At 39.1% G+C, this 27,466-nt stretch overlaps 1 protein-coding gene across 24 annotated transcripts in view; it reads right to left on the reverse strand.

Moving 5' to 3' along the window:
- Nucleotides 1–27,466, reverse strand: part of LOC140481873 (poly(rC)-binding protein 3) — a 145,518-nt gene that overhangs the window by 86,250 nt on the left and 31,802 nt on the right. Inside the window, exon 1 of one of the 24 annotated variants that reach the window (XM_072578467.1) lies at nucleotides 10,909–11,044. The exons of 22 other annotated variants lie outside the window; for them this stretch is intronic. The gene's annotated coding sequence lies outside the window, so the exon portion shown is untranslated. Of the gene's footprint in view, nucleotides 1–10,908; nucleotides 11,045–27,466 lie in introns of those variants that run through there. One more of the 24 variants, XM_072578468.1, reaches the window with a different exon arrangement.

Raw genomic sequence — 27,466 nt, forward strand, 5'->3', positions numbered from 1 at the left:
AATGCAAATTGGTTTTTACGCAACTGAAGAATTTAGACCAATTGCAGAAGGTGAACTTTCCTTACCTGCACTGGCGACAACAGGATTCCAACCCAATTAGTTTAAATGGTGCAGCTATTGCATGATTTTCTGATAACTCAAGATCGCACATGAACAGGACTATCACATTATATCAGAACCAACAGTATCACCAATTTTGGTGTCATTTCAAAACTTACTAATCATGCTTTCTATATTCTCATCGAAATCATTTACATAAAATGACAGAAGTAGATCCAGCCCCAATCCCTGTGGAACACCACTGGTCAGAGGCCTCTAGTCTGAAAAACCACCATAACTCTGTCATTAAGCCAACTTTGTATCCAATAGGGAAGCTCAACCTGAATTGTATGTCATCTAACTTCACAAATCAGTCTATAATAGAACCTTGTCAAAGGCTGGACTGAAGTCCAAGTAAACAATGACTACCATTCTGTCTTCAATCGTCTTAGTTACATCATTAAAAGATTCAATCAAGTTTGAGAGACAAGATTTCCCTCAAACAAAATCATGCTGACTATCCCTAATCATTCCTTGCCTGCCCAAAAGCACATAAATCCTACTCTTAAGAATCACTTCCAACCACTTCACCACCAGTGAAGTCAGGCTCATAGGTTCCCAAGCTTGTCCTTGCAGCCCTTCTTAAAGGCACAGCAATAGCCACTCTCTAGTCATTTGATACCTCACTGTTTATAGATGAAACAAATGTTTTGGCCAGGGGCCCTATAACTTCCTCCCTAACTTCCCACAAAGTCCTGGAATACACTAGATCAGATCCCAGAGATTTATTCACCTTTATATTTAAAACCTTCAGCAGTCTCTTTTGTAACGTGAATTGTTGTTAAAACATCAATATTTGATTTCTCTAGCTTTCGTTTCTTTCGCCATAGTAAAAACTGATGCAAAATATTCCTTTGCTATCTCTCCCTATCTCCTGAAGTTCAACAAAGTTGATTTCTGATTTTTAAGGGGCCCAAGACACTTTCTAGTTGCTGTCTTGCTCTTCACATACTTGTGGAATTTCTTTGGATTATCCTTAGTCTTGGAGAATAAAGATTCTCTCCTATCCTGATATGCAATGAAGGAGCTGCACTCCAAAAGCTAGTCCTTCCAAATAAACCTGTTTGACTATAACGTGGTGTTGTGCAATCAACAACTCAAAAAAAAAGGAGTTAGTAAGAATGAAAACACAGATACTGAAGACCAAAATATAGCCTCCAAAAACCAAAAGCACCCTCAAAAGGGTGCTCCCAAAAGAAAGAACATGTGGCTTGCAGTAGTCTTGAGGCTTCAAGGAGTCTTCAGTCAACTGTTGATAATTCCTACATCCACACCATCCTGAAAGAGTATTTACATCTCTGGCAGGTCCGCCCTTCTAGTCAGATAGGGTTGGTTAAGAATGATTCTGGTGATTATTGGTTCATAGGTACGAGTTGCAATGCAATTTAAAGAACATTTGCATTCTTTTCTGGCAGTTACACAACTTTGCAGGAAAACATCAAATTCCAACTAGTACTTGCCACACTGTGACCTGCTTCCACACCAAGGATTCTATGATTCTAAGAAGAGGTCTTTTGAGTAAGGTTCAGGACATAACAGCACTTTCTTCTAAATATTACAAGCAAATAATTAAGCAGATATGCAAAATGGGTACTTGTATGTTCTGATCTCCACAGAGACCAATAATTTTTAAGAAATGAATCCTGGTGACACCAATAGAAAGACAACCACTGGATAAGATTTCACTCTTTAAACTTTTTACTCCTGTAATTAAACTAAAATATAATTTAATTCAACAGACAAAAGGCATTTCAAGGAAAGAGTGAAACTGTGCTTTCAATGGTCAACAGGTGTTGCTGAACCGAGACCTTGGAGTGCAGATTCATAGCTCCTTGAAAAGTGGAGTCGCAGGTAGATAGGATAGTGAAGGCAGCATTTGGTATGCTTTCCTGTATTGGTCAGAGTATTGAGTACAGGAGTTGGGAGGTCATGCTGCAGCTGGACAGGACATTGGTTAGGCCACTGTTGGAACATTGCATGCAATTCTGGTCTCCTTCCTATCAGAGGGATGTTGCCAGAGTTGAAGGATTTAAGCTCTAGGGAGAGTCTGAATAGGCTGGGGCTATTTTTCTTGGAGCGTCAGAGGCTGAGGAGTGACCTTAGAGGTTTGTAAAATCATGATGGGCAAGAATAGGATAAATAGACATGGTCTTTTCCATGTAGTGGGGAAGTTCATAACTAGAGGGTATAGGTTTAGGGTGAGGGGAAAGATTTAAAAGGGACCACGTTTTCATGCAGAGGGTGGAGTGTGTACGGAATGAGCTGCCAGAGGAAGGGGAGGCTGGTACAATTATAGCATGTAAAAGGCATCTGGATGGGTATACAAATAGGAAGGAAGGGTTTAGAGGGATATGGGCCAACTGATGGCAAATGGGACTAGATTAAGTTAGGACAACTGGCCAGCATAGACGAGTTGGACCAAAGGGTCTGCTTCTGTGCTGTTCACCTCTATGGCTCCATGACTTAATGCCCAAAGGTTTCATCTTATTCTTTTATACACTTTCATTCAGCTCCACAAATGTGGTATGGTTGTTCTTATGAAACACACTGATGGGTATTCAATGTCATGGGAGGAAAGCCTGATGAATAACTGCTGTTCTGGGTGTTCTCTATTTGGTAGTTCCCTCAGTAATATGCTTTCCCACAGCTTCCTGTAGTTGTACATTTTAATAAGTTAAACACATTGGTTCACTGTAATCTTAAAAATATTTTGAGTAGCTGTGACGCATACAAATAGTGAATGTGCAGTGAAGCAATCCATGCGAATTTTAATACTACCCTGAAGGCATTTTGTTCAAAGGGTTCTAAAGCGGGTTAACCCATCAAAAGTGTTCAACAAAAGGAAAGAGATGGAGGATTTTTCAGTCATCCATACCTCAATTAAACAAGCACTAGTCTATTTTTTAAGTCAGCATCTTTACGAAGGATGCCGTTCTTGCACACAGCCGCAAGCAGAGCACTACACAAATTAATCTCCAGCTAACTGGGAACAAGAAATACTAGAGGGCATGCAGTGCTTTTAAAATGAAAGCTACATTTTGCTTTTAAAGGCAATTCATACACTTATTAGTAAAAAGATCCTGATAGAAAATATGCTTCAACTCTAATAGATTTCCTCATCACTCAAATTCAATTAAAATTTATAGAGGATAAAATAGCTGAGCTGCATTTGCTGTAACCAAAAAAAATATAAAAAGAATATGCAATAAACCATAACTTCCCTTTATATACATCTAGTGTTTGTAGCAACTCAGACCAATTGAACTGCTTTATGGACTGCAGATCAAAGTACAAATATCAGAATTTGACTAGAATTAAACACCAGATTTACTTTTTAGCTAGAAGTTCTATTTATAATATGTACATTAGTTTCTTCGCACATGTAACCATATTCCACTGGGTATGAAATGCACTACAATGTCTGCACTGCATTTATTGCAGTCTATCAGCCGTGACAACATTTTAGTAATGGTACTGAAGATTTGTGTCCCAGAACTTGCTGCACCCCTAGCCAAGCTGTTCCATTACAGGTACAACACTGGTCAGACAATGTGAAAACTTGTCCAGGTATGTCCCGTTCATAAATGCACACAGACAGGACAAATCCAACCTGGTTAATTAATGCCTCACCAGTCTGCATTCAATTAGTAAAATGACGGGGGGAAAAAATAAAATCAACAGTACTATCATGCACCACTTGCTTAAACCTGCTCACTGCAGTGTAGTTTGGGTTCCACAAAGACCACTCAGCCCCAGATCTCATTACAGCTTTAGTTCCAGCATGACAAAAAAGCTGAACTGCAGGAGTGAGATGAGTGACTGCCTTTGACAGCTAAGTCATATTTGACAGTGTACAAAGAGATCAAGCAAAACAGTTAATGGGAATCAGCAGAAAGCCCTGCTTATTGAAATCATACCTAGCACAAAGAGAGATGTATTTGGCTGTTGACAGACAGTCAATTAACCTCCAGGGTATCATGACAAGTGTTTCTTAGGTTACCGTCCCAGGCCCAGGGCAGCTGCCCCACCAGTATAAAAGGTCAGAACATTTAAAGGGAGAACAAAGATTTAAAAAGGGACCAGAGGGACAACATTTTCATGCAGAAGATGATGCATGTATGGAATAAGTTGCCAGGGTAAGTGATGGAGGCTGACGCAATTGCACCATTTCAAAGACATCTGGACGAGTATATGAATAGGAAGAGTTTTAGAGGGATATCGGCCAAATGCTGGCAAATGGCACTAGATTAATTTAGAATATCTGGTTGGCATGGACAAGTTGGACCGAAGGGTCTCTTTCCATGCTGTATAGCCCGATGGCTTTATGACTGACTGATTACGCAAGTGCCGGGCAATGATCACTTCCAAAGTATCCTGGGGTTTACTACTCACAAGAAACTAAACTGGCTATTTAAATAATGTTTTGCAAGAGGAGACTGCAAATCCTACAATAATTAACAACTCCTAATTAACCAAAGCCTGTACATCATCTACAAGACATAAGACAGGTGAGAGATGCAAGAGTCTCGTGCCTGGATGAGTGCAGCTGCAACATCAGCATCCATAACAACCCTTTCATTTGACAATACATACATCAATATTCACTCCCTCCAGCTCCAATGCATGATAGCAGCAGTGTGTACCACCTACAAATGCTAGCAGAAATTCACAAACCTCCTTAGCACCTTCCAAACCCACGATTCACTCACGTCCTGCAGAGGATGGTACGTGTATGGAATAAGCTGCCTGAGGATGTGGTGGAGGCTGGTACAATTGCAACATTTAAGAGGCATTTGGATGGGTATAGGAATAGGAAGGGTTTGGAGGGATATGGGCCGGGTGCTGGCAGGTGGGACTAGATTGGGTTGGGATATCTGGTCGGCATGGACAAGTTGGACCGAAGGGTCTGTTCCCATGCTGTACATCTCTATGACTATGATTATAACATTGCCATCTGCAAATCCCCAGCAAGACCACAGCATCAGTCTTCATGGAATACTGCACGAAAGGGTAACAGCTTCCTTTGCAAAGTACAAATAAAAAGAAAGTGCAAGTGCCCAATAGATAGATCTTTGCAATGTATTTGCCATCTTGTGTGTGGAAATAGCAGCCTTCAGATGAACAAAAATAAACAGTGTTTAAAGTTTCAGAACTAATATCTCCACATAAATAAAAGTTACTGCAGACGCTGGAATCTGAAACCAAGAGAGAAAACACTGGAAAATTTCAGCAGGTCTGGCTGCATCTGTAAGGAGAGAAAAGAGCTGACGTTTCGAGTCTAACTGACCCTTTGTCCACATATGTTGCCAGATCGGAGTATTTTAAAATACTGTTTTGATTAGAGTGCAGAACTTTGCACATCTTCAGTTGTGTATCTTTAGTTATCTTCAAAGGCAGAGTCATGTAAAGTTCATAAAACAAATTAATATGGAGGTTCCTCAAATATTTCCATCCAAATGACAGTAAGCACAAAACATGCACAAATGCAAAGATCAGTTTTAGATTACCTATAAATGTAACTCACCTGCTATACACTTCAATTGTAAAGCAATTATCCAAAAACAAACTGGGCTTTTAAAAAAAAACCAACATGTCATTACGCACCTCTAAAGCTGGTGGGGCTTAAACCTTGGCCTCCTAATCCAAGGGTAGGGACACCACATTTATCAACACCAAATCACTTCAAAATTGAAAGATTCATACATTCTCAAAATTTAAGTCACAAGAGGGCACAGACATTTATCATCTTGACTATGTATTAAAAGCTAGCTAAACATTCAGAGCCCTCCAGAACAGAAACGGACCCTTCAGTCCAACTAGACCACGCTGACCATAACCCCAAACCAAACTAGTCCTACTTGCCTGCTCCTGGCCCATATCCCTCCAAACCTTTCCTTTTCACGTACTTACCTCAGTGCCTTTTAAACAGTTGCTATGACTGCATCAACCACTTCCTCAGAAGTTCACTCCACACATGAACAGTCCTTTAAAATATTTGTCCTTCATGTCGTTTTTAAAATCTCTCCCCTCACCTTAAAAATATGCCCCTAGTTTTGAAATCTGCCACCCGGGGGAATGACACCTACCATTAACCCAACCTATATCCCTCACGATTCTATCAACCTCTACGGCCATCTCTAAACTTCCTCTGCTGCAATGAAAAAGAGTCCCAGCCTGTTCAGCCTTTATAATTCAAACCCTCCTGCCTTAGCAACATCTTGGTAAATCTCTCACCTCCCTCCAGTTTAATATGCTTCCTATAACTAGGATTCCAGAACTGGACAGTACTCCAGAAGAGGCCTCACTTATGTCCTGTACAGCCTCAACATGACTTCACAATGCATATACTCAAAAGGACTGGGCAATGATGGCAAACATCTGAATACCTTAACTATCCCACCTACCTGTGACAAACTTCAAAAGAATGATGCACCTAAACCCCTAGGTATCTCTATTCTACAACATTACCCAAGGTCCTACCATTAATTGCATAAGTTCTACCCCTGTTTATTGTAGCAAAATACAGTACCTCACATTTATCTAACATTTCAATTAAGAAAAAAAACATGTCATTGCAACAGAGTGGGAGACCTTGTGACAGGATCCCAACTCTTGGATCAGAAGTTCTAGGCTCAGTCTGCTCTACCATTTGACCATGGCTGATGAGTTTCTCAACCCCATTCTCCTGGTTCTCCCTGCAACCTTTACTAATGAAGTACCCCTCTCTGCCTCAAATACAAGAATGATGGCCTCCATAGCCTTCCGCAGCAATGAGTTCCACAGATTCACCATCATCTGGATGAAGAAGATCAAGTACAGACTCAGAGTCCTCAACCACTCATCTGACAAGTTCTTCATTCCTGGGATTATTTTTGTGAATGTCCACTGACCCTATAGCTCTCCTTGCATATAGGGTCCACACCTGCTCACAATGTTCCAAATGTGGTCTGACCAGAACCTTGTACAGCCTCAGGAGCACATCTCTGCTTTTGTATTCCAGCCCTCTTGAAATAAACGCTAACATGGCAGTTCCCTTAACTGCAAATTGAACATTCATGATAATCTTGTGAAACCTTCTGCCCACTCTCCTAGCCAGCCCAAGTCCTTCTGCACTCTCCCTGCTTCCTCAACACTATGTGGACCTCCACCTTAGCATTATCTGCAAATTAGCAACAAAGCCTTCCATTCCTTCATTCAGATATGATCTTATAACGTGATCAGCTGTCATCGCAACATGGACCCCTGCAGAACTCCACTAGTCACTGGCTATCATGACAAATACTCCTCTATCCCTTCCCTCCACATTCTGCCAGTCAACCAATCCCCTATCCACACCTGCACCTTGCCCTTAACCTCATGGGTTCTAATCTTATTTAGCAGCCTCCTGTGTGGCACCTTGTCAAAGGTTTTCTGGAAAGCCAAACTGATCACATACACTGGTGCTCCTTTGTCCAACTTGCTTGTTACTTCCTCAAAGAATTCTAAAGATTTGACACAGCAGTCTTATTTTACCAAGTATTCCATAAATCTAATCCTTAATAATAAACTCTTACCGATGACTGAGGTCAGTCTAACTAGGCTAAAGTTGGTCTTCAGCACCACACTCACCCCTCCCTTTTTAAACAGATGTTATATTGCTACATTTTCCAGTCCTTTGGGAGCTTCCCTGATTGCAGTGAGTCCTGAAAAGATCACCAATGCCTCTCCTTTCTCCTCAGCCATCCCTTTCAGAACTCTGGTATGTAGTTTGTGGTCCAGATGATTCATCCAGCCTCACACCTTTCAGCTTCCCCAGCACCTTCTCTTTTGTGATGGCCATTACGCTCGACTCTTGAAGTTCTGGCATGTTGCATTAGTTTTCACTGTAGAATGCATAGCAAAGTACCTACTGTATTCAGTTTTTTTTTGCCATCTTTGCTCCCATTACTTCTCCATCCTCACTTTCCAATCATCCAATGTCTACTCTTGTTCTCTTACATTTGATAGCTAAAAAACTCTCAATCTTTTATATTACTAGCTAGTTAACACTCATTTCATCATCTCTTACCTCTTCCTCCCCCCCCCCTTACTGCTTTTTAAAAAAAGTTATCCTCTCCTGGTTTTTAAAAGGCTTCCCATTTGTCTTCAGCAAATTGTATGGTTATTTTTTGTTTGTGATGTCTGTGATTGCCATGGTCCTCCCATTAGTACACTTCTTCCTAGAGAAGGATTTCTGCTATGCCTTCCAAATTACTCCAGAAACCCCTGTTCCTGCTGGTCCCCTGCTTTCCTTGTCCACCTACATATTGAAGTTCGCCTTGATTGTATAAGTGCCTTTCGTACATGACTTTTCTATCCCTCATTTATTTTCTTCCCCACATCCTGAAGACTACTAAGAGGCCTGTACACAATCCCAGAATCTTTTCTCCATTGCAGTTCTTCAACTCTACCCACCAGATTCTACACCTTCCAATCTACATCACTTCTTGCCAATTTAATTTCATTTATTAAAATGATAATCCCACCCCACACCCACCAATCCATCTGCCTATTCCACAGGACATGGATCCTTCAACGTTTAGCTCCCAGCCCTGATCCCCTCACAACCAGGACTGATATCAATAATACCATACCTGCCAACTTCAACCTGCTACAGGTTCATTTACCTCGCATCTTATAATATGCGCATTTAAGCATAATACTCAGTCCTACGTTGACTGGCCCCCTTCTTAGTTGTTCCTTATCTGCTGTGCCTGAAGTTAGATTCCTGAGCCTTTCCATACTCTGTCCCGTTACTTATTCTGGAAACTAAGCTCTGCTGAGCCCTACCACCAACCTGCCCATTCAATTACATTTTGTCACTGTTTCCGTGTGCCTACAATGGAACTTGCTGTGACGAGGAAATTTCAGTGCAACATCTTCCACAGAAGTATTTGCATCCAGAATGTGGACTAAAAGCTGTCAGGACATTTTGCACTGAATTAACCATTTTGACAACGCCACTGAAGGGAAAAGAATGAGGGAGATATAAAAAGACAAAAAAAAGCAATTGTTAAAATCAGGCACACTTGTAGAAGTTAATTCTCAGGAGGTTGCTGTATACAATTCTTAAATTATCCTTGCACAACATTGCAAAGATTCAACATTTTCTCACTCTTAAATGTGCATGTATCACACAAACACAGCAACTTCAAGCTATATTTCAACTACTGCCTCGACAGGATAGCAGTATCGTGCAACTTCTGAACTTTTCCTGCAGCTTTGAATTTCCCAGTTAAGTGCAGATGCGAAATAGCTGGAAGTTCATTTTGCATTTGAGTGACAATGAGCATTGTGTGCTACACCATTATTGAAACAAGAAAATCCAAGGCTATTATTGTGCTTAGATTCCAACCTTTCTAAGTTGCTTCAGGCAAATTCCTTACAACATTCAGTACAAACATAACCTTGAATTACAAGCAAGGCCACAAAAATTGCTTTTTTTGTCTTACAAAAGATAGCCCCATGAGCAGACAGGAAATAAAGCCAACACATACAATTTTCTTTACATCCAATGTTTGAAATACGAAAAGAATAATGATCACCACTGATCTGATTAGGATTATCTTCCCCATACTGTGACGTCAGTTGGCAGAAGGACAAGTGCAGATTAGGGTCAGAAGAGATTCAGTTTTCATAATCTTTTCTTTCGTTGAGTTATTCTATAATAGCTACCAGTGTATTATCAGGTTACAATACAAACAAGGGTTTCTGAAAAGTATTGTAATAGCTAAGGCACAACTTTAACAGTTAATATTCAGAAACAAAAACTGAATTACAGTAAAGGCTACACCTCATCCCAACTCTTACTTATGAAAACTAAGAAATTGAACATTTAAAACGCTTCTTAGCTAAATTTCTACCCTTCACTAAATTTTCAGTTTTTAAAAAGTGGAATTCTCCATTTTTCGTGCTTGTTTAATAGGACAACTGACATTGGTGTGGTTGGTCACTGTCTGTACATTTAATCACACTTGGCCAAAATTTCCCTGGCTGCTTCATCAATTCACAAACTTCAAATCATGCCAGTCATCGTGATATGTATATTGTGAGAAAACACAACTACTTCACAAACTAATGCATTCGGGTAATTTGCCACACATTCAAGTCATTTAATTACACTCACCATTGTTACCATTCTTTGATCTTTACCGATACATTGTTTTGATCTCCATTGCAGAGTCAACGCTATTAATTACCCAATACTACAAACAGCAAACTGGCTTCTGAACTTTTAAATTTCGCTTCAGCTAGTGACAAACAATTTACAATTCAAGACAATTACTTGGACCTTCACTTTTGTCATTAACAAGCAGCTTCTATAAAAATAATTTGACAGCTGTTTCAAGTAGACAGTCTTTCATACAGAGACATTTATTTGATTAAAATACCTTAATTGTTTGGAGTACAGATCTGCAATGCACATGCTATTTTTTAGCCTGCGTCCAGCACTTCCATCTAGGAGTTCAGCCATAGATTTGACTCTGCTTTAATCATAGTAACATTACTGCTTCATTTTGATCCTGTTACCATTCTAGTAAGTGTACAAATTAATCCAGAAAATGATTTTGTCCGAGAAAATGTTCTTTATCTAGATTATGGCTCAGGTGAACAGCCTGAAAAGGCAGATAACATTACCCACCAAAACTGTCACTATCAATGATGAAGCTATTCTAATACACACAAGTACTTCAAAGTCGACAGAGGGGATACTTTATTCTCCTTTTTGTCCAAGCAAAATTTGAACTCAAGACGCAACTCACATTAGAGGAAAGAAACTTTAGCACTAACCTGGATATCCTGAAGTTGGGTCTGGCTCCTTGCTAGAATGTTCTTGAGATAACAATTGTAAACAGTATCTCAAAGCAGCTTAACTCTGCCAAGTGAGGGATGTTACTTGAGTGACCCTGAGGACTGCTTGAGCACTAGCTTCCACATGATAGACCAGAAATAGAGTTTTACCCCTTAACGAGTGTTTCCAGGTCAGATGATTTTGAAATGGACCCATGTCAATTTGAACTCATGTTAAGTGGAACTGTGATGAGATGTGCAAACTAATCCCCTGTAATTGACATGTAAGCACCCTAGGAGGAAAGTAACTCCGTGTTATTGAGGTAATCTGTTCAAATTAAGATTGTAAGTATTACAAGTCAGAGCGTTTAACTTATTTTTCCCCAAATGAGAAAAGCAAAAACAAAAACAACGTAATTCCCTGTGCATTTAACCTCTTAACAAAAGCATATTTTATACAAGATACGAGATATCTTTAAAAATGTTGCCTGTGTTGCTTAATATGGGGTTGGCTAAATTTCATACACTGAGCATTAGGGAGAAAAAAAAAGATGTTTCAGCTTAAAATCAAAAGTTCAATTCAAAGAGCAAGTGGGAAACAATTGTGTACGTGGATTACAACTATAATTTTCTGGATCTGGCTTTTTAATCCAACTGCTGGACATATGCCGTCTGCAGCAAAAATATGCACAATGTCTTTGTACAAATAAGCACATAATTAGAGGTGAATGAGTATAATCAATAGCCTTACATACATACTAAATACCCTTAGACTCTGCTGGTATGAATTGAACACTGATTTTTCAGAAATGTTTTATTGCTCATTAAGTGGCTAACATGGAAGAACAGGCATCTCAATCCAATCTTAGACAAAATATTAAATGTTAATATTAAATATTTTTGCAACTAAAAACATGCAACACCTCAATTTCATGGAAAAATGTCAGAGAAACACAGGACCACATGAAATGGTGCATTCAGAGTGGTTTTGCTGCAATATCAGAATCTTTGACCCAAGGTTGGTTTGGAAATATCTTGAAAACTTAATTTATGACTGCGTCCCCTTTTATCCAAATGCACGTGTAGTAGATCATATTTTTTTCCTACAAACATAAACTAATGCTTCAATAGGACAAAATTCACGGAGCACCCCTTCCCATCCTGAAGTGCACATATTGCAGCAGTACAAAGTGAGCTTTCTCCATAAACTCAGTTTAAACTTGATACAATGCTAGTTTGCCATGGAGCTGCCAATTAGCATCCAAACATGCATAACTAAACAAAAGCATATCATTTTTACTTTACATCAGGTATTCTTGTTTTTAACTTTATACAATGAAAGAACTTCTTGACTATTACTCCCTTCACATTAACACACCAGTATGTCAATTGAAGTGGCTATCAATGAGAGTTTGGTTGATGTTTGAGTAATTATGTCACAACCAAACCAAAAAAACAAATCTCAACCACTTCACTCCTGAAATAATTCATTAAAATTCTTATATGGCCACACCACTATTGTATGGAGCAGTTTATTTCCACTGGCAAATTATAGTGTCTTCTATTCAATAACTTACAATGAATTAAGTGGAATGGCAATTTGCAAAGGGGATGTTGAGAGATATTGATAGAATCCCTACAGTGTGGAAGCAGTACATTTGGCCCTCTGAACAGCGTCCCACCCAGACCCACTCAGCTTCCCTGTAACCCTGCATTTCCCCCAGCCAACCCACCTAACCTACACAATCTCTGGACTGTAAGAGGTAACCCACACAGGAGGAACAGGCAAACTGCCCACATACAGTTGCCAGAGACTAAAGTCGAACCTGGGTCCCTGGTACTGAGGCAACAATGCAAACCACTGACCCACTCTGCTGCCTTAATAAGTTAAAAGAGTTGGCACACAGTACAAAGTGGCAAATTGTAAAGTTGCTTATTCTGAAAGAATTATTTAAATGGAGAAAAGCTACAAAGGGACTTGTGTATACATGCACACAAAACTAGTTCACAATCAGGATGGCTAATGTAATGTTGGCCCTTATTTCAAGGGAGTTGGAGTTGAGTGAAACAGTGGCTCAATGGTTAGCGCTGCTGCCTCACAGCACCAGGGAATTTAGTTCAATTCCACCCATAGGCAACTATCTACACAGAGTTTGCACATTCTCTCCATGCTGCATGGGTTTCCTTCAGGTGCTCTGGTTTCCTCCCACAGTCCAAGTTAAGTGGATTGGCCATGCTAAATTGCCCATAGTGTCTATGAATGTGCATACTAGGTGGATTGGCCACAGGGAGTGCAGGGTTACAGGGAGTTGGGCGTGAGTGCGGTACTCTTCAGAAGGTCGCTGTGGACTTGATGGGCTAAATGGCCTGCTCCCACACTGTAGGGACTCAGTGCAGAGAAAGAGAGAGCAGAGAGGACTTACTGCAGTTACACACTGTGCTAGTGAGACCACATTTGGAATGTGTGATCAAGTTTTGCTTCCCTTAAAGGAAAGATTATTTCACTGGAAGCAGATCGAAGGTTTATTAAGATTATCCTGGCATGGAGAGTCTGTCTTGAAAAATGATTCAGCCAATTGGAACTATGTACTGGAGTTTGGAAGAATAAGAGGTATTGGTAAACATATTGGATTTACTCGGACTTGACAAGGTAAATGCTGAGAGGATGTTTCCCCTTATGGGGGACTTTAGAACCAAAAGTATATTCAGAATTTAAAATAAAGATGAGGAAGAATTTCTTCTGAGGGTTGAGTGTTTCTGGAACTGCTTGCCAGAAGCTGAGGTTATGGAAGTTTACAAAATTATGAGGGGCATGGATAGGGTAAAAAGGCAAAGTCTTTTCCCTGGGGTCAGGGACTCCTGAACTAGAGGGCATAGGTTCAGGGTGAGAGGGGAAGGTATAAGAGAGACCTAAGGGGCAACCTTTCCATACAGGGTGACACGGGTATGGAATGAACTGCCAGAGGATGTGGTGGAGGCTGGTACAATTGCAACATCTAAGAGGCATTTGGATGGGTATATGAATAGGAAGGGTTTGGAGAGATATGGGCCGGGTGCTGGCAGGTGGGACTAGATTGGGTTGGGATATCTGATCCGCATGGACAGGTTGGACTGAAGGGTCTGTTTCCATGCTGTACATCTCTATGACGCTTAACCTCCTTTGCTCCAGTGGGAGAAAAAAGCCCTAGCCTATCCAGCCTTTGTTAAAAGTAAAACTCAAAACTTCCATACCTGACAGATTCCTAATAAATCTCTTCTGAACCCTCACCAATTTAATAATATCCTTCCTTTAAATGGGTGTCCAGAACGGGACAGTATTCCAGACGAGGCCTCAAGGTTGGCTATGTATAGCAAATTACCAAGGATTTTAATTTAATATTTTCAGTTAGATCCAGAAGGATTCTGAAGCCCCCATATTTATGTTGCCTCTCCCAGATCCGTAACTATTCTTTGAAAGCAAACTGCCGATCCTCCACTGCTAATCTATTTAACAGACCAAAACTTAAAAGTATGACCCGCTCAACCTACACAACCAACTGAAGGAGCAGCACACAAAAAACTAGTGCTTCCAAACAAACCTGTTGGACTGTAACCTGGTGTTGTGTTTTTCAACTATATAACACAAATGAGAAGCCTGTTAAGGCCATGGGCTCACCTAAGTCAAATGATTAATTCAAGCAAACAAATATTAAAAATACAATTTTAGAAATAAAGTTCCCATTCAAAACTGAGAATGGTTTTTAGAACACTTACAGGCTGCCAATTGCCCCACAGATATTTCCAAACCAAAGAGTTTCCCCAACATGTATTTTTAAGATGATGATGATCACTGCCATTTCTTGGAACTTGCTAGATGAGATGGCCAGAAGGGCAATTCAAATAGCAACGGAAGGGATAAAACTAGGATCAACATGTGTTGAACCTTTACCATCTGTCCCACAGTAGCAAGAGTTTAAAGTTGATAACCAATGTTAATACTTAAGTGACTCAGTAAAACCAGATTGTATCATCCATTATACAAATTTTCATCTGAACACATGAAAGCAAACAATCTAGATACATATAAATCTCACTGCAAGGGAGCAAACTACAAAACCACAAAATAATTCAATAACTAAAATTAAACAGGTCAAAGACTAATATTATAAAGCTCTCCCCATTATAATTTCACAAGAATGTGGTATTCCTGTTCCAAGTGTCTTTGTTAGTGTAAAAGAGAAAATAGCCATTACCAGTATCATACCATCACTTGTACCCTATGACCAAGGCATGCCATTACCATGAATCAGAAAGATGCAAGTATTATTCCAAAACTTGAGCACAAAAATCTATGCTGGCATTTCAGTGCAGTACTTACAATGTTGAACCACTTCAGGTGCCAATTTTTGGATTAGATATTAACATAAGGTCTCTTCTGCCCTCAAGTGGCTGATAAAAGATATGGTACTATTTTGAAAAAAGGCAGAGCTCTCAAGTGAATATTTATCACTTAGATCAACATCAGCACATTCTTTGTGGCCTTGCTCAGTACAAAACCTATTTCTGTAGTGTAACTGTTATTACAAGTCAAAAATACTTAATTGGCACTTTGGGACAAGCTGTGGCCACTGATTGCATATCAAGTAAAGGTGGCGTTTGATATGCTTGCCTTTGTTGTTCAGTGCATAATGTACAGGAGTTGGGAGGCCATGATGAGACTGGACAGGACACTGGGTTCAATTCTAGTTTCCCTGCTACAGGAAGGTGTTGTGTTATGCAACTTGAAAGAGTTCACAAAAATTTACAAGGATGTGGCCAAGGTAGGAGGATCAGAGTCATATTCCCTGGAACATCAGAGGCGAAGCGGTGACTTATAAAAAGCTTGAGACACATGGATAGGATGAATAGCAACGGTCTTTTCCCCCAGGTTGGCAAGTTGGAAACTCTAGGGCACAGGTTTATGGCGAGAGGGGAAAAAGACTGAAAAAGGGACCTAAGGGGCAATTTTTCCACACAGAAGGGGTGCTTTGTGTATGGAATGATTTTCAGATTAAGTGGAGGCAGACAGGTACAATTACAACATTTTAAAGGCATCTGGATGGGTATATGAATAGCAAGGGTTGAGAAAGTAGTGAGCCATATACTGGCAAATTAGACTAAATTTAAGATATCTGGTCAGCATGGATGAGTTGAATCAAAGGGTCTGTTTCCTTATGATTCTTTAACCAAGACAAGCAAATGCAATAAAGCAACTGAAAAATAAAAATAAATACAAGCCTTTTACTTGTCTTTAATAGTCTCAATTAAAGTGCATCATCATCATTGACAGATCCTCAGAGGAGGATGAACCTTCCACTGAGGAAGTGTCTATAGGCGGCTGCACAGTGCAATCCAGCTTCCACAGATTGCTACACTTGGGGCAGAAGGTGGTCGCAGGAAAGGGTGTTTAGCTCAGCCTCAACTAAAAAGTGTTTATTCTGGACACATTTTAGGAAGGATGCAAAGACATTACACAGCATGCAGAAAATATTAACGAGCACATTTCCAGGATTAAGTATATTAAATTGTATGGATGGTTTTGGTAATGATAAGGACTTTTCCCCTTCGATGGTTGAGAGGAGATTTGCTGAGGTGTTCAAAATGTTAAAGGATCTGGATAGAGTCATCAGGAAGAAAACATTCCAATGCAACAAAAGAAAAACATTTATGCATTGACTGGTTAAGGTTTGAGCCGAGAAGGACAGATTCAGTTTCCAAAGCAAACTAGATAATATTTTGAAAGTAAATGGTACAGAGAAGATGGATAAAATGTGACAAAGAATCTGCAAGACCAAATAGCCTTGTTCCATACTGTAACTATACACTGATGCATAACCTCCCTTTCTAGACTGGATTTGCCACTGAATTTAGCTAACATACTTCAATTTTAGGCTGTGTTGAGGCTATTGCAGAATCCTTCAATCTGATTGGTTAAGATACTGCTACTAGCCATTTTCACTCAAATCCCAGATGTTGTTGCCTTCAGTGCAATGTCATTGCCTCACACTCAAGTGAGAATGTGTATAGGATAGAAATCGGTAGGGGAAGAGTTAAGTTTGAATTTTGTGAAACAAGAGGTTCAGTTGAGCATGACTCAGGTCAGGTATGAACTTACAATTAACTCTTGCTGGAAGCAAGGGTATTAGGTTAACAAGGTGGAAAAGCAATTATGTGAGCCATTTAGCAATATTGGCAGTATGCAAAATTAACTAACAAGGAGAAAAGTATCCATTGTAAGAATCCAGTTAATAAGGTTCAGAACCTTATTAAGAGTAAAGGGCCTGGTTTCTGCTATTGATACTCGTTGATTCTAACGGTCACTCAATTAAAATGTATGTTGCATTATCTGGATGCTTCTCCCTGTAAAATTACGATAGAGTTCATTGAGAAACTGCTGTTCCAGAGAAGACAGTGAACTCATGTCTCTGTGCACATTGCTGATCATTCTCTCTCCCTTTAGGGTCTGGAATAAAGATGGGAGGTAGAACTACTGTGTCTGAGCATTCTGCTTCAACTGAAGGGGGAAACGGGACAACACAATGATGTGCAATGTGAGCACCTAAAACATGCAAAGGCAATTCAGCCAATGTCAGATGCTGTTTATGCGCTATGTAACATTGACCGATATTTATCAACATTTACAAATAAAATCTCTCTGCAGCAGTGGCAAGCAGGAAATCCAATTTATTACAAGTCTTCCATTACAAGTTTAACTATAAATTATTTTAAAATAACTTATAATGTTTTGCATGAAACATCTCAAGCCTTACAAAACTCTGGTTAGGCCCCACTTTACAGCACCATACAATTGGGAGGATACACTGGCCTTGCACGGAGTACAACATTGGTTTACAAGGATGATATAGGGTCTTAAGGGTTTGGCTTGAGGACAGGATTATGAAAATTAAGTGTTTTCTCTAGAATTTAGAATGTAAAGTAGTGATTGGATGAAAGTCAATGACAGGGTAGATAAAAATAAACTAATTCCACTGGTTGGAGATTATAGAACTAGAGGAATAGTCTGATAATTAAGACCATACCATTTAGAAACACACTTCTACGCACAAAGTGATAAATATTTGGAACTCTTCCACAACCAACAGTGAACACAATCAGTTGTTAATTTTAAATCTGAAAGTACATTTTTGTTAAACAAAGGTAGTAAGGTAATGGGCCAAAGACATTCAGCCACAATCTCAATGAATGGTGAAACAGGCTCATAGGGATGAATGTCCTCCTCCTGTTCCTATGACTTCTCAGAAGAACTTTGAGTTTGTAAAACTATCAAGAATTTATCCACCAACTTCAGCTCAAACTACTCAGGTGACTTCTCTCTCCAGTCTTAAGGTACTTGAAATCCACGAGCTGCCCTAAAGAGTCCATTTTAATCTAATTACCCTTTCTGATGCTTTGACAGTACAACATTCACACATGTTTCTATACAAAATCAGTACTGCTTCTATAATTTTGTCATTAGACAGTGAAATCATGCAAAAAATGTCACAGTAAATGCCCATAAGCTTCTTCATATTCATCGATAGTAATAGTTACACAGCAGCTCAGTACAGATGGAAGAATTTTTCTATGCAAAAGTTCAACTATTTGCATCACTAATTTCAGTTTCAGATGCAGCCCATGCATCTAGCTTCGAGCCACTCACTGAAGACTGGGCAGATTTGAAGATAATTTTAAAAGTGTTCACCTTTAAAAACAGATCAAAATATTTGCATATGCAGACTTACACGTTACACATCTTTCAAAAAGCTCTTAAGTTTATATGTTAGACAGATGTTCAATCAAATTTTAGTTGACGTTTCCTCTTCCACATAACACCATTTCTGCCATGTGGAATCTTTTTCCAGTATATCTGCCAAGTATATCAGTACAGTGCACAAAATTACAGACCAAAAATACCCTGCCAATGATAGCTCTTCAAATAGCACACATTTTCAATCTTTGCAAATCCCTTTAGTCTTGATAGGCACTTTTGACAAAATACTAACAATTCTTTGTAAAAGTTCCAAATTAATTGTTCTCAATCCTGAAAACATTCTTAGTTAACAGTTAATATTTCATTAGCTAGTCACCTGTGACTGGGTCCCAAAACCCTAATTTGCAAAGTCTTCAAGCCTTACTCTGTTACAATTTGCTATTTCCATTAGCCTTCCTACAATATTCAGGGTGTCCCGAATATCTTCAAAATGGGAAATCTAGCTAATACTTTCTATAAATCTATTACAGATGCAATGAAACATTCAAGACCTCCACAAATAACATCCAGCAGCTCACCTGCTTCTGATACCATTTATCTTAAAAATATTTACATATTTCCAAGCTCTTTTGCTTTATTACTTGCAGGCAAACTTTTGCCTTTCCCTCAAATATATTGCTTGGTATTTCTCACATTTGGCAGAACTGTTTTAGGGGCAGCTCTTTCTACAAGTTTTTGGTTCATCCTACAAGTCTCACAACAGTGTGCAATCTGAACCAATCATACTGAAGAATGCACACAAATCAGGAAGTAATCACTAAAATGGGTGAAGAGTGAAAGATAATTACAAGAGGAAAAGATTGTCTCATTTGACATTGCAGTAAAGTCTGAATTTAGCAAATGCTACACAGCTTTAAAAATTACAACCTGTGCAGCAGAATGAAGGGATTTGACATTCCACAAATTTAAAATTACTTTCAGCGCAAGGCAGGCCATTTAACAAACTGTCAAAAATCATGACTACTAAGGTTTAACTTGAGGGCAATTGAAAATTCACATCAATTCAAATCATCCATTCCTGCCTCAGTTGAAGCAAAATGCACAGACAGTATAGTTTCACCTCCACCTTTATTCCAGGCCCTTCAGGGAGAGAAAACGATTGCCCATGTGCACAGAGACATGAGTTCTCAGTCTTCTCTCGAACAGCAGTTTCAAATGAATATAGTCACTTACAGGAGGAGCATCCAGATAAGGCAACATACATATTAATTCGGTGACCGTCACAATCAACATTAGAAATTATGCTATCTGAAGTCATACAATGAATAACTGGCTTTACATAATGAATACTTTTCACCTTGTTAAACCAGTACCCTTGCCTCCAACACCTCGTTACTGCAAGTTCTTATCTGACAAGAGTCATGCTTAGCTGAACCTTTATTTCACGAAACTCAAAAAACTTAAAACTTTCTCTACCTGCTCATACCTTATTAGTTTTAGAAATTATTTTGAAAGTTATCACCTGAGGAGACTTCAGCAGTGAGCAGGGAGCCACTACAGCAACTTCTGGAGTTATGCATTTAACTGCATATGTGCAGATATTAGAATTATCAACTTCACAGTCCAAACAACACCAAGTTTGACAGTTTCAGTAACATTACAAGAAAAAAAAGTTTGTCATTAGCTTGATTCAATTGACACAGTCGGTCAATTGTTGTTCCCAATCTAATTCCAGCATTTCACTAGTGCGACATAGCTTTTGGGATGAAGCTCTAAATCAAGATGACAACTATCATTCATGCTGGCACAAAAGATTTGGTCATATCCTAGGCTTTCTTCCCTTAATCAATACCATCAAAATCAGAGTTAACCGGTCAGTCACCTTATATGCTGTTCTTCAATTACTGCTGTGATTGCTTAAACCACAATGATAATATTTGTAAAATTAAAGTCTGAGTCTTCAGTACTGGCATCTCTTTCGTCTAAAAATCAGTTTTTAAAAAATGAAGCATCCATAATCAAGCTTTTGATTAGTCTTCCTGATTAGGAATAGGTTAATAGCCATTTATGTCGATAAGTTATATATCCCTACATTAGAAGAGCTGCACAAATACAGCGTTTGCAGTTACATTTTACAAAACACCACACATTTACAACTTCCATTCCCTATCTGTACAAACTGCCTGCTTTAAAATATTTAAATAACCTCTTTACAATATGCTTATAGTTCCCAGTTAGATCATGAGAAAACCGCTAATTACATTCTATGAAATGAATTTGCGATTAAAGAAAAATCTGATTTGTGCATCTGACATTCTGCAAATGCCCATTCTGTTGTTAGGTTCTTTTTCTGAGGTCTTACACTCAGGATGCAGTTCGCACACACCAACTTCAGCAGTTAAAGTTTATTAAAGCCTGTACAAGCTAGGTGCCCTCCTAGACACTTTGTAGGTGTGCAAAGTAGAGCCAAAGAGGCCCCGAACAAAGGAAACACATCCCATTTATACAGGTCAGTTGGCAAAACTTACAGGGAGGCGTTTTGTGAAAAATTGACAAACAGTTGCTTAACAAAGGATCCACCTTCAATTCTGCCAGCCTATCAAAAATACAAATCTAGTCTGTCAAGCTTGAATCCCAGCTCTTCTAGGCAAGATCAGTTCAGACAGGTGGGTGAGAAATGGTATGAAGTCAACATTTTGAAGACCAGCAACATATTTCGAGAGGAAACAGCTTTAACGAAGCAGTACCCTTCAGATTTCAACACTGCATGACCATTGAAAATCATCTATTAACAGAACAGCCTTGAAAAGAAGTGGCCTTGAATTCCATCATCAGATTATGAAATGCAGAGGTATCTTACTAAACAGACATTCCTGTATACCAATTCCAGGAAGGTGACAAGTCAAATTAACCTTCTGCATTTTTTTTCTATTGCAAATAATTTGTTATGAGCACTGTCCTTGACCCATTGCCATTTGAAGTTACCAATAGAATGAAATAATATGGGCCATTTAACAGTGTGTTCCAACATCACTGTGCTGGTACTGCTGCTGCACTGATTCAAACAGAACACATTAGCTGCAAACGTCTAACTCAGAGCTGCCATCGCTGGAAAGGATATCAGCAAAAATCTGTTCTGGACCTTAAAAAATCTTTGCACTAACCGAAGAGAACAGAAAGAAATATAAAAGGATAATATCTGCAAGGCCAGTTGTCCACAGGAAGATCTATTAAGACACCAGTCACAGGAAAGGGCTCTGGAGACACTGAAAATTTATATTCCTAACACGGAATAACATCAAGTTGGAGTATTGATGTTTCAGGTGTAATTAGGAGGATACTTCAGGAACTTTGAAACATACACAAGATGATTTAGAGATGACAGTGTTGGACTGGGAGTTAAAATCACAACACAAGGTTCTGATCCAACAGGTTTATTTGGAAGCACTAGCTTTCAGAGCACTGCTCTTTTATCAGGTAATTATCCATCAGGTACTTCCAAATAAACCTGTTGAACTACAACCTGGTGTTGAGAGATTTTTAACTTTGTACACAAGATGAAGTCAGAAGCCATTTAAGCTGAAATGCCACAAATGACATACTGATATCATAGTACTAAATGTATTCAGAATGGAAGACTCGAACATTTTGTTCCATTATTTACTGTCACCATTATGTTTGGAAACCTGACTATGTTCTAACCTGTTAATAGAATTTAGTCATCTGGCTACAAAGGAAGAGCTTCCTTAATGAAAATAAGTAACTGTGGAAGAATAAAGCAAACTGTCTGATTCCACATTTGATAAGCTGAACAATAAGAATGCAAACCTGCCCTAGATTTTGACTGACTTTGTTGATGGATCAAAAATGTCTCAACGATAACCATAGAGAAAATGAGGACTCTACAGTCAGGAGTGAGGTGCTGGAAAAGCAGCATCTGAGGAGGAGAGGCCTACTCAATTTAAGAATTGATACCTCTCAAGGAGGTTTGTCCTGGTTGAATAAAGGATGGCCAATAATATTTTCCAGGTTCAGTTTTACTGGAAACATTGGAACATTAAGCAATTCAGCAATTGGTCACTTGATTTCAGTTATTAGCTACTTGGTTTCAGTATAGATGGCTTTGTAACTTATTGTGAAGCTAACTATTGGCAACCATTTCACTTAGCTAATAGATTGTGGGTCATTTATCAACTCAGCTACAGTCTGTTCATTTGTTTATGACAAAGTTTTCTGAAATGAAGATTTGAACCTACAATGGCAGGTTGAATCCTGGTCACAACCATTCTGATACTGGACTTCTACAAAATTCTAATTCAGAATTATTACAATGCAGGAGTTAGCTATGCAGCCAATCATAACCACACAAACTCTTCAAACAACCAAAATTACCTTGTGCCAATCTCCTGCTTTTGCCCCATACCCTTCTTCTAGACTATTTGACCAACCGAATCAATGTCCTTGTGAATACCTCAATTGAACCTGCTTCAACCACATTGAAACTCATCTGCCATGTATCCACCCACTTCACTAATTTGTCAATATCCTTTTGGAATTCTACATAGTCCTCTTTACAGTTTACAATTCTTCCAAGTTCAGTGACATATGCAAACTTTCAGAGCTTAATCTGCACACTTAAATCAAGATCACCAATGTATAGAGACACTTGTGCTAGGTGTCTGCACATTTAAAGGAACTCCATCCATTTTGATATTAGTTGTTACTTTTCCCTCTTTAGTTTCACCCAATTTTACAGTTGTCTTATTAGTTTAAAACTTTACCAATCCACGAGCTTTCCATCCACCCCTTCCAAAAATTTGGTATAATCCTTAACTTCTCTGATTAACCATAGTTGGTTTATTCTCTTCAGAGTCCTCCTTCCTCATGGAGAAACAGCCTGGAGTCATTTCTCTTCACACATCTGGTCAAAAACATTTGTTTAACTACCTTTTCCTTTTTCAGTCTACTCCAGTCTGCCTTTAACTGTTGTTCTTCTACATTTGGAAACTACATCCTGTCTGAGGAACTGTCCTGTGATGTTGTCAATTTTTTTTTGCTTTATAAACCTAAGTTTTTCCCTCTCCCAAATCTATTTTGGAAGCCTCTCTACAGCCCAGGTTATTTGATTTTATCAATTCACCAGGCTAACAGTCCCACCATGACTCCTGAGTGCAAAATATCAAGGTTTAAATCAGAGAGACTTAGCTAAGTTATGGAAGTGAATATTAAGCAACAAGCTTTTGTACAAAGCCTGATTGTTAGAAGACAATTTTGATTCTGGGAAAGGAAGAAATGAAAAAAGTGATGCTAGTAAAAGCATGCAAATCCATTAAAATAATTAAAATGTCTAAAACTAGGAAGTATGAGAGGATTGGTTATTCAGATTGAATGGTGGACACACATCTTTGCTGGAACCCACATGTTACATCAATGGTTTAGACTTGAGGTTATGAAGTTCCCTGAAACTAAGACGACTTTCTTCCACACAAGTGATGTGGGCCCAGAAGAGATAGAAGTCCAAGGATCTACAATCCCTACTGCAAATGAACAGGTTGTATTTGCTGATATGGGTGGGAATGCATAGATTTTGACAATCCTTGCACTATTTGCAGTTGGCCTCCATCTGGGATTGTCAGATGATCAAAGTGATTGGTTACTTCATGCAAACTTTAAACTGGGAAGAGGACTGAGATTTTTCAGGAGACTATGTGGACATCCTTGAAGTGCTCACTCTTGGTAGCTACTTACCATGAAGGAGCTTATAGAGTTTGCTTTGGAAAACACGTCAGACATGTTGAGCATAACCAGTGCCTTGATTACTTGCGATCACTGGCCCAAGAGAAGACACTGATATTAGAGCATGTACCTTGCCAGTGGATCTGGAGGGTTTTGTAGAGACAGAACTGGTGATGTTTAAAAGGAACTTGAGGCAGCTACCACAGAGCAGACAGACCATGAACCTGGTATCAGATGAGGCAAGTCATCACGCACAGCTCCTCAGATAGCCAGAGGCTGCACTGGCACACCGCTGATAATGACAACTTTCTCTGGTGCCTGTCCTCAGAGAAGTTCTAACAGTTTAAGAATTGATCCAAAGTGCCGATTGGCTCACCATGGATCCTAGTATCCGGGGGCATATTGTGCATCAGGAATAGGTGGTCAGAATCAAAGAGGGACAGTGAGAACACCAAGGATGAAAAGAGCAGCACAAGATCAGAGTGGGAGAAACAGCACATACAACAGGGAGGACTGTTTTAGACTATTAAAAATCACAACACCAGGTTATAGTTCAACAGGTTTAACTGGAAGCATTAGCTTTCAGAGCACTGCTCCTTCCTTAGGTGGTTGCAAATCATTATTTAGACAGTAGTGAACAAATGCAGATGAGACAGGGCAGCACAGTAGCTCAGTGGTCAGCATGGCTGATTCACAGCACCAGGAACTTGCGTATAATTCCAGCCTTGGGTGACGGGCTGGCGATGTCAAGCCTGTCCTGTAGTGTCTAGCGTTGTGCAGGCTAGGCAGGTCAGCCATGGTAAATGAAGGATCTTGGGGACAGGGTGGAGGGCTGAGTTTAGGCCTATTTCCACAATTCTCTCTCAAACCTGAAGCATAGCAACACAAAAAATGTTAAACCTGTATGAACTTATGGTTATTACAGAGGACTTGAAGGACAGGATGTTGCAAAACTCTTTAAAAAGTGCATTGGCGCTGAGAGGAGAGATGGCTAATATCTATATACAGAATCAGTTTGCATAGAATGAAAAAACAAAGGGACAGAAAACTTGAGATTTTCTCTTAGTTACTAACCAGCAATGATAACAAATCTCTACAAATTAGGAAAATCAGAGGTGCAAGTATAAAGAGTAACGCTAGCATTATGGAGAATTTAAAATGTATTCCCAACAATATAAGTTTAAGCGTAACTGAATAATTGGAAGACAGTACAGTAAGCATTTGCTGGACTGAAAAAAGATTTATCACATTATTTGTGTTTTATCAATGAATGAAATCAACAGTTTAACATGAGCTATAAAAATCAACTGAATATTGAGAAGTTGAACATTGCTTTCAAGGAGATATGGTATCTATGGTTTTTAGTTAACAGAAGGATCTAGGGTTTTGAAAAGATTAGGGGGCCTTTATGCTACAGTTGCCATGTGACTTTCCAGATTTATGCAGCTCTTATAAACCAAGATCAGCAAGAATCAAACAGTAGAAGCTGAAATATTTTGCTCTAGAACATCTTTTCTCAGTACAATTCCTGGAAACCCAATAAAGTTTCAAATACCATAGTTGCAACAAAGTGGACTGCGTCATTTCCAAAGACACTGATCCAGGGTAAATGCAATCAGAACCCAACACCTAAATTGGTCTGCAGCTGTCAGTAATTCAATTTAGTCAGCGGAAGCCTGATAGACAGGGACCTCATCACACTATCCTTTGTGACAGTTTGCCTTTGGTTTAAAGGGAATATTATTTTAATTCCAGGTCACAGCTTGGATATGAGGCACTGCTTGACACAAAATATTCCGTTTATTAAAAGCAAAACTTAAGTTCTTTAAAGCCACCTAATGAAATTGTATTCATGCATAGCAGAAGAAAGGAAAAGCAACTGGCTATTTTGAGATTTAATCAACATATTTTTGCTAATGACCTGATTATCAACACATTCCACTTATCAGTTGTACGATATTGACTGGACAAACTTTATCAATTCTTGGAACTTATGAAAAATTCTTTTGAAAAGTAGTATGTTGAGGAACCAGCAAGAGAATTGGCTATTTGGATGTAAGGAGTCTTCAGAAAAAGCATGCAACCCTGTGGATCATTTTCCATTATAGAATCATAGTGACGTACAGCAGAGAAACAGACCCTTCAGTCCGACTCATCCATGCCAACCAGATATCCTAACTTCCTCTGGCAGCTCATTCCATACACACATCAGCCTCTGCATGAAAAGCTGCCCTTAGCTCCCTTTTATATCTTTCCTTAAACCTATGCCCTCTACTTCTGGACACTTTCTTCCTGCCCCCACCCTAGGGAAGAGACCTTGGCTATTTATCCTATCCTTGCCCCTCATGACTTCATAAACCTCTGAGATCACCCTTCAGCCTCCAAAGCTCCAGGGAAAACAGCCCCAGCCTATTCAGCCCTTCTATTGCTCAAACCCTCCAACCCTGGCAACTTATAAATCTTCTGAACCCTTTCAAGTTTCACAACATCCTTATGGTATTTGAAAGAAATGTGGGTCTTAAATCTGAACAAAAGAAACCATGAATGTTGGTGCTCAGGGGGTGCAAATGGACAATGCTGGATCAGGGAATTACAAAAACAGCTACAAAGTAGTTAGGAAATTTTTGCCATTTGAAGAACATATCACAAAAACACGCAGAAACCCAATGAAAAATATATTAGAGGAATGCATAGGGCTTTATTATGTCAAAGGAACCGATGTAGTTGCCAAAAGAAATGTCACATCCAAGGATTGAAAGAATTCTAGAATTCTACAAAGGAAGACAGTTTCAAGAAAAGGGTAAATGATTAAGAAATAAAGAGACTTGAAAAGCTTCTATAGGTATCTAAAAATGATGAGCAAAAACTCATGGGTCCATTACAAGTAGAATTGGGAGAATCTGTAATGTGGCATGTAGAAATGGCAAACAGTGTTAAAAAGAAATTGCTCAAACATACCATACCAACTAGGGAAAATGAGGACCTGCAACACATCAATATTAGCAAAGGAATAGAGAAGTTAAAGAGATTTAATGCATAAACTCCCTGGAATTGATGATCTACATCCAGAGTACTAAAAAGATAACCACAGAA

Source organism: Chiloscyllium punctatum, chromosome 10 (genome assembly GCF_047496795.1).
Source record: "Chiloscyllium punctatum isolate Juve2018m chromosome 10, sChiPun1.3, whole genome shotgun sequence".
NCBI classification, from domain to species: Eukaryota; Metazoa; Chordata; class Chondrichthyes; order Orectolobiformes; family Hemiscylliidae; genus Chiloscyllium; species Chiloscyllium punctatum.